This window comes from Diabrotica undecimpunctata, chromosome 1, assembly GCF_040954645.1.
Source record: "Diabrotica undecimpunctata isolate CICGRU chromosome 1, icDiaUnde3, whole genome shotgun sequence".
In the NCBI taxonomy this organism is placed as follows: domain Eukaryota; kingdom Metazoa; phylum Arthropoda; class Insecta; order Coleoptera; family Chrysomelidae; genus Diabrotica; species Diabrotica undecimpunctata.
In genome coordinates this window covers 114,965,234-114,973,099 of record NC_092803.1, presented here as the reverse complement: position 1 = coordinate 114,973,099, position 7,866 = coordinate 114,965,234, and positions in this window count along the sequence as shown.

Below are 7,866 nucleotides of genomic sequence, written 5' to 3'. Positions count from 1 at the left end.
TACGGAAGGAACACCTAGTGAAGCCCCTGGTAGTCGAGCAGAGAGAACAAGACAACCCTTAAAGAAGAAAGCATCTCCGAACAACCTCACTCCTGTGATCTACGGAAGGAACACCTAGTGAAGCCCCTGGTAGCTGAGCAGAGAGAACAAGGCGTCCCGATGTTCTTCTTTATGTAAGTGGATTTTGAATCATCTCGTTAATAATTTTGTTATAATAATTTACGAAATTGACTATACTGCAAGTCAATTAATCAAGATACAAAAAAAAATACAAGTTGATTATCTAATATTTGAAATTATTGATATTTCTTTACATACTATTTTATACTGATGTTTTATTGACATATTTTTTTTTACTTGCTATATTTTGGTATATTTTTCTTGATATATTTTTATTTGGTATATTTGATACATTTTTGTTGATATATTATTTGATATTTTTATATTGATACATTTTTGCCCTTTATATACCACCACATTTTTTTCTCCCTTATATACTGATACATTTTATATTTCCCCATACTTCTATTTTTCATTTGCGTTTAAAAATATCTCGAAAAATGCCTGAGACACGTTCCCAGACTCAACAAGAAATCGAACCTACAAGCTTTCGGAAATATTTTCTATTATCCCAGAATTTGAAGGCGATCCGATTTCTCTTTCTACATTTCTAGATGCGTGCGACTGTGCTTTTAAAATGGCCACAGGCGATCAGCGCGTTCTATTAACGATTCACGTAAAAAATAAACTCAAAGGTAAAGCTGCACAGCTTATTAATTCTAGAAAACCAATTTCTTATACAGAAATAAAACAATTACTAAATCTACATTTCGGAGACAGTAGAGACCTGACCTCCTTAATACAAGACTTACAAAGACTAAGACAACTATCTAACGAATCTCCTCTAACTTTCTTTAACCGTTTACAAGTTCTGAATGCAAAAATGCATGCCTCGATCCAAGTAGCAAATTTATCCCCAGATCAAAAAACTGCCCAATGTGACTTAATCGATACCATGGCCCTAAACACACTTTTAACCGGTTTAGAACCTCGTCTAGGACAAATTATTAGGGCTAGTAATCCAAAAGATCTCATTGAAGCAAGCAATCGTATTAGACGCGAACTTCAATTGTCATATTTTGAAGAACAAAAATCTAATTCTAGATCAACTATTCCTAAACCCTCTCAACCAATGAGAAGACCCTCATCTCAGTGTACAAAATGTACAAATTGTGGCCGCATTGGTCATAGTGAATGCCGCTCTTCACGTTTCGTACAGCCAAACCAAACTTTTTCTAGGCCACACGGTTACCAAAACCAATATAATAATGGACATAACAACTATCAAAACAATCAGAACCCTAATAGGAATCAATATTCCTCCAACAATCCAAATTTCAACCAACAGAGACCTTCCTTTTCATCTCAAAATCAAAATCAAAATCGTCCATCTGTTATTCAAAGAAACCCAAACTTCCAAAGAGCACATGTTTTAAACGAATACCCTGATGAAATGACGACTAACTATTATACAGACGATTACTATACAGATAATTATTATAATACCGATAATTATAAAAACTATGAAACGGATTATTATACAGAAAATAATCCGCAAACTGATAACTTTTACGAAACCAATAACACACAAAATTATTCGGATTTTCTTTCACTTCAGAATCAAAATCATCCTCCCAATCATACGAACCCCTCAACGGATATTACGAATATCCAAGAACAAATCCAAGCACTCAACTTGGACAACTTTCATCCGAATCTCAATTTTCCCGAACAGACATTCATGTAACCCCATTTCATACAATGAGTTCCAAAAATTTATATTACATTAACGATGCTACCAACACTTTTAAACTTTTAATCGACACAGGTGCTGGAATCACTGTTTTCAAAGAAAACACAGCACGCAATTATCATAATAGATTTCCTGAAAACGTTACTATTCAAGGTATAACCGATCAAAAATTGTTAATAACAGAATCTGTCCTGATTCCCTTCACTGCCGATAATCCTCACAAAGTCTTTATATTCAATCTAGACATTGATTTCGATGGCATAATAGGCCTAGACTTTCTAGATCATTATGAATGCGTAATAGATCTTAAATCCCGACAGTTGCATACAAATTTTAAAACTGTCACCCTTCACAAAGTAGGACACGAGACAAACACACCTCCTAAAGACAAAACACCGACACACCCCACAGAAATAAGACAAAACGAACCTAAAATTAAATCAGATTCTAAACAGGAATCAAATTTAAAACATCAAAACCCTATAAATGAAAAATATACTATCGTAAAAAACCGAGATCAAGACAAAAATCTTGAAAGACCGGAGAGAAAACGAATAAAAGGAAAAAACAGAATTACCATTGACAGCCGGACCGAACAAATATGCAGACTAAAATGCAACTTATTAAATACAGATGCCATATTATCAGCTCAAGAAATAGAAAAAGTTAGATTACCTCATGCATTAGTCCATGTAGATGAAAATGGAGAATTCCTAACTTCCGTACTAAATGCTAATGCTATGCCGAAGACAATCGAATTTTCAGACATTTCAATCGAACCTTTCAAAAATTCGGAGACAATCCTATCCTACAACGGAAATGATTTTGAAGAACCCGTAGTAGATAGAACACGAATAATTAAAGAACAACTAAGAATTGATCATCTAAATTGCGAAGAACAAGAACTAATTCTAGATATATGTACTGAATACGCAGATATATTTTATGTCGAAGGCGACAAACTGACCTTCACAAACGAAATCAAGCACAAAATCGAAACAAACAACGCTAAACCTGTCTTCACTAAATCCTATAGATATCCTTAAATACATAAGGAAGAGGTAAAGACGCAAATTAATAAAATGTTAGAAGAAGGAATAATCCAGAAAAGCGTCTCGCCCTGGTCGAGTCCAGTCTGGGTCGTACCGAAGAAATTAGATGCGTCAGGAAAACAAAAATGGCGAGTTGTTATTGATTATCGAAAACTCAACGAACTCACAGTACAAGACCGTTATCCTCTACCACAAATATCAGAACTATTGGACCAACTAGGAAGATGCCAATACTTCACAACACTAGATTTAGCGTCTGGATTTCACCAGATTGAAATCGAGCCACAAGACATCCAGAAAACGGCCTTTTCCGTCGAAAATGGACATTACGAATTTGTTCGCATGCCATTCGGACTAATGAATGCTCCATCTACTTTCCAGAGAGTAATGGACAACATCCTCTTAGGAATACAAAACGAAAGATGCTTAGTGTATATGGATGACATAATTATCTACTCACCCACTATTCATGATCACATGTCACGACTAACAGAAGTTTTTAAAAGGTTACGAAAAGCAAATTTAAAAATACAGCCAGACAAGTGCGAATTTTTAAGAAAAAAAGTAGCATATTTGGGCCACCTTGTAACAGAAAATGGTGTAAAAACAAATCCAGCTAAAATATCTTGCATCAAAAACTTCCCAGAACCAAAGAACACCAAAGAAATAAAGTCATTCTTAGGCTTAGCCGGTTACTATAGAAGATTTATTCCAAACTTTGCCAAAATTTCTAAACCACTTACGAAACTACTTCAGAAAGACGTACCTTTTATTTTTAATTCTGATTGCAAAGAAGCCTTTAACGAACTCAAAAATATTTTAACTTCAGATCCAATACTTATATATCCCAATTTTGAGGAACCATTTTTACTAACAACTGACGCTAGTGCATTCGCGATTGGAGCCGTTCTATCGCAAGGCCCTATTGGAAAAGATTTACCCATAGCTTATGCCTCCAGAACTTTATGCGGTGCCGAAACAAAATATTCGACTATAGAGAGAGAACTATTAGCTATCGTATGGGCAGTCAAACATTTTAGACCATATCTTTTTGGCCGAAAATTCACCCTGATTACCGATCATCGACCCCTTACATGGCTTTTCTCGATAAAAGACCCCGGAAGCCGATTAGCGCGTTGGCGCCTAAAACTCGAAGAATACAATTATAAAATAGAACATCGCGCAGGAAAAATAAACAGAAATGCAGATGCCCTCTCAAGGATAAAGATTAACCATTTCAAGGATTGTGCAAACTTTCAATCAAAAATCTCATTACTTGCATCGAATGAAGATGACACGGAAACTCAAGAAAACGAAGACGACGATGAAGAAAATATAGAAAAAATGTCCGAAGAACTTGACAAGTTTATCGAACTGTATAGAACTAAGTCAATAATCGATTATTCTAAAATTGAAACATCGAATACGGACTTATTAGACAAATCCAACAAAAATATTGTTACATTTTTTTGGCAAAATAAACTTGAACAACTCCACGAGAAAATAATGAATGACATATTCGAAGAAAACATGGAATATAGTAACCGAAGAATTAATATTGTACACAGCAAAACTGTAAAAGATCGAAAATATTTTATTATACCATTACCGTTTGATCCCGAACGAGTAATTTCACACTTGTTTCTTGTACTTTTTGCAAATAAAGATCAATTCGATGAATCAAAAATATATTGCGTCGAAAATAATCTCGAACTACCTATCCTAGAAATATTTTCTTATATTTTTGCTGACAAAGAATTAAAATTAAGAATCTGCCAAAATATAATTAAAACAGCCAGCGAAGACGAAATCCCTCAAATTTTAGATCATTACCATTGTGGTAAAAACAATTTACATCGAGGAATAAACGAAACTGTCAGAAGAATAAAGCAGAAATACAATTGGAAGAATTTAACAAAAGATGTAGAGAAATTTGTAAAAGCATGTGAAATTTGCCAAAAAGTTAAGATTTGCAGGAAAAACTTAAGTGGACCACTAGTAATAACAGAAACTCCAAAAACACCATTCGAAAGAATAAATATGGACATATTCGAATACCCTACTAGGAACTACGCTCTAACTATTCGTGACGAATTGACAAAATTCACGCAAGCCTATCCTTTGGAAGACAAAAAGGCAGTAACAGTAGTCAAGACACTCCTACTCTTTTTTCAACACTATGGAACACCACTAAGAATTCATTGTGACTGCGGTCGAGAATTCGAGAATGCTATAATCAAAGATCTATGCGAATTATACGACATTAAACTAACATTTTCTAGCGTTAACCATCCACAATCTAATGGATCTATAGAAAGGTTTCATGCCACACTCTCAGAAATGATTAGAGCAAATCAAGCCGAGAACCCAAACGATCATCCCTTCACTATACTTCCTTATGCAATAATATGCTATAACAACACAGAGAATAAGACCCACGGTTTCACACCATATGAACTTATATTTGGGCACACTGCAGGCCGACCACCAGAAACTCTATACAATCAAAAAACACTAATGAGTAAATATATTCGAGACCTGAATAATCGCATGGAATATTTTTACAAAGTAGCCAGAGCAAAAACAGAAAGACAGAAAGAAAAGGCGAAAGTAAGATTTGACGAGAATATTTCAGAACGAAGACCTGATTTTAAAATTGGTGACAAAGTTTACGTAAAAGAATCCCAAATTAAATCAAAATCGGATAATCTTTTTAATGGACCTTTCGAAATTCAAGAAGTTTTTACAAATTCCGCAATTATCCTTAACCCCAAAACTAACCAAACCTCTAAAGTAAATTTTGACAGACTCAAACCTTATTTTGAATAATTTTCCTTTACAGATTCTATGGACTCCTTCCTATCGTCCAATCCCAAATTCTCCTCACTCCAATTAATAACACAATTGGAATATTTTTTCATGAAAAAGGAACTATACGAATATTTAATGACAAATGGACTTTACTTGTTTACAAAGAATTATTACCTATCAAAACTACAATATCCAATAATGACAGAATTTTGGAAAACCTGTTAGAAAAATTTATTAACGTGGATACACCGAGAAAACTTGCCTTTCAAGCCGAAGTACAGACACATGTTAGTCTGCTAAAACAAATCTCAAACTCCGTTAATTTAAAATATAAAGAAATAACCTCTGACACCGTACCTTATAATAAACGCCTAAAACGCGGTTTAGTAAATGGTATTGGAACAATCTGGAAATCTATTACTGGAAATTTAGACGCCTCTGATGGCGAATACTTTAATAAATGTATAAATAAGATAAATTCCGATGAAACTCAAATTGAAAATCTCCTAAAAAATCAAATATCTGTTACCACTTCAGTTATAAGAACTTTCAACACTACAATTCAAAAATTGCAAATAGACGAAGAAACTTTTAACAAAGACTTGACTTAACAAAAACTATCGAGACTACACTTCTGGACATTAATAATGATATCTCCTTTTACCAAGCACAATTACAAATACTAGATTTATGTGAATCCTTAATGGAAAGCTACGTATTTTTAGAAAATTATTTAAATGATATACTAAATTCTATCACATTCTCTCGCCTGCAAATTCTACATAGTTCTATTATTTCGCCCATAGACTTAATGGACGCATTAAAAGAAATCTCACAGTCATTACAAAATAACGTATTACCTCTACCCACTTATATGTCAAATATAGCTCAGTATATTGACATAATAAAACTGCAAGCTTATCAGCTTGATTCAAAAATTGTTTTCGTCCTCGAAATTCCGTTAGTTGATCCCGAAATATTCACCTTGTATCAATTATATTCAATACCAATATTAGATAATCAAACTGGTTTTCATCATTTACTTTCAACTGTTCATAAATACATAGCGCGAGATGATGATTCAATTTCATATGTTTTACCCATGGACACCGAAAAATGCAAACAAATCAGTCAAAACCAAAGAATGTGTACAGACATTCTTCCGTATCCCATAGACACAGATGCTATATGTGAAGCCCAGCTTTTGAAACCTCTCAGCAACTTACCAAAAACTTGCCAGATGTCCATGCTTTTGGCACAAGGTTACAATGTACAAGAAATTGACCGAAATTTATGGTTACTAACCATTTCCGATCCATTACCAGTAACAATCAAATGTACAAGGAAAGACGTCACTACACAAATAATAAAAACAAATTCAATCTTAAGATTAATTCCCGAATGTATTGCATTCATTGGCAGTACCAGAATTCATGCTAGAGACCAAATTGAGAAATATACAAATATCACGTATAGAAGTCACCCAGTTAACGTACCCTACAGATGCTGTGACCATTTTGAGACAAAGAGTCACCTATCAAAATTGAAACCACTAAAACTCAGTAAAATCAACGTAGATGACTTAAATATTGCACAACACAAATTGGACCAATATTCAGAAGAACTGGACCATATTATGAGCCAATCATTCATTGAGGAACATCTACCCTTATTCACCTTTATATCACATTATATCAACATTATCCCTGATTATTATCCTAGTTATCTTATACCTTTTCTGCAAATACCGAACCAAAATATTTCCAAAAATTGCAATCTCCTTGTCCCAGGATCAGCCTCCAACTCCACTACCACGCAGAAATTCCATTAGACAGAAACTTCAAAGCTTAACCTCCTTCAGAAGAAGACCCAATGTCCAGCAGGAAAGCGAAGCAGAAACACCAATTACTCTGTAAAAGTCAAAGCAATGGCATTGACTTTTCACTAATAAGGGGAGCTGTTATATGAGAAAATATTAACCTTGAACTAGCTTAAGTTCGCCGACTTCAGATTTCATCATCCCATTCCCATAGAAACCGCTGAGCACGCATTAGAACTTTGTACGAACCGTTGGCCAACATTCATGGGAACAGCAATTCAGCACTTCATACCAAACCTATAAATTACCATTCTCAGATGCCGGAATCACTCAGCTGCAACTTCGACCAGTCCAGTTATTGTAGTCATTTT